The sequence below is a fragment of the Nyctereutes procyonoides genome, unplaced genomic scaffold, assembly GCF_905146905.1.
Source record: "Nyctereutes procyonoides isolate TBG_1078 unplaced genomic scaffold, NYPRO_anot_genome, whole genome shotgun sequence".
Taxonomy (NCBI): domain Eukaryota; kingdom Metazoa; phylum Chordata; class Mammalia; order Carnivora; family Canidae; genus Nyctereutes; species Nyctereutes procyonoides.
The window spans coordinates 14,984,896-14,986,172 of NW_026575132.1; the positions used below are offsets into that span (position 1 = coordinate 14,984,896).

Sequence of the window (1,277 nt, forward strand, 5' to 3'; positions counted from 1 at the left end):
ACTATCAGTTCTAACTTCAGTTCCAAGTGACAAAAAGCAGACTTCAGCCTAAGCAAAATAGGACTTCAGCATCTTGAGCAGTGATTCTCAAACTTTTTGGACTCAGGACCTCTTTATACTCTTAAAAATTATTGAGGATCCCAAAGAGCTTTTGTTTACGTAGGTTATATCGATTGAGATTTACTGCATTAGAAATTAAAACTGAGGTGGTGGGGCAGGGTTGTGGGCTAGTCATGGTGTCCCTGACTGGGAGGCTGCACACCAAACCAGTCATTACTTGTTTCAAGAGCGTCCTCTTGATCTACACTTTCATCTTCTGGATCACTGGTGTAATCCTTCTTGCCGTTGGCATTTGGGACAAGATGAGCCTGGAGAATTATTTTTCCTTTTAAATAAGAAGGTCACCAATGTTCCCTTTGTGCTCATTGGCACTGGCACTGTCATCATGCTTTTGGGCACCTTTGGCTGTTTTGCTACCTGCCAAGCTTTTGCATGGATGCTAAAACTGTATGCAATGTTTCTGACTCTCATTTTTTTGGTTGAATTGGTCGCTGCCATCGTAGGATTTGTTTTCAGGCATGAGATTAGGAACAGCTTTAAGAATAATTATGAGAAAACTTTATAGCAGTATATCTATGGGAGATTATAGAAGCGATGCAGTAGACAAGATTCAAAATACGTTACATCGTGTTGTGTCACCGACTATTGAGATTGGAGGGATACTATTACTCAGAAAAAGAATTTCCCAAGAGTTGCTGTAAACTTGAAAATTGTTCTCCACAGAGAGATGCAGATAAAGTAAACAATGAAAGTTGTTTTATAAAGGTGATGACCATTAAAGAGTCAGAAATGGGAATGGTTGCGGGAATTTCTTTTGGAGTTGCTTGCTTTCAGCTGGTTGGAATCCTTCTAGCCTACTGCCTCTCTCGCGCCATAACAATTAACCAGTATGAGATAGTGTAACCATCAAACCACGGGCTTACTATTGTCCAGCTTTAAGGACATATACATTCCCCCCCCGTAAGCTATGAAATTGCCTGGATGGAAGACTGCCTAATACTACTTAGGATAGAGTAAAAAATTCCATCAATAATAGTCTGATTCAGACACATAGATCAATGGAACAGAATAGAGAACCCAGAAGTGGACCCTGAACTTTATGGTCAACTAATATTCGATAAAGGAGGAAAGACTATCCACTGGAAGAAAGACAGTCTCTTCAATAAATGGTGCTGGGAAAATTGGACATCCACATGCAGAAGAATGAAACTAGACCA

At 40.1% G+C, this 1,277-nt stretch overlaps 1 pseudogene; it reads left to right on the forward strand.

The window, feature by feature from the left end:
* Positions 1-221: 221 nt before the first annotated feature.
* On the forward strand, positions 222-963 carry LOC129522972 (tetraspanin-6-like; annotated as a pseudogene).
* Positions 964-1,277: the final 314 nt, after the last annotated feature.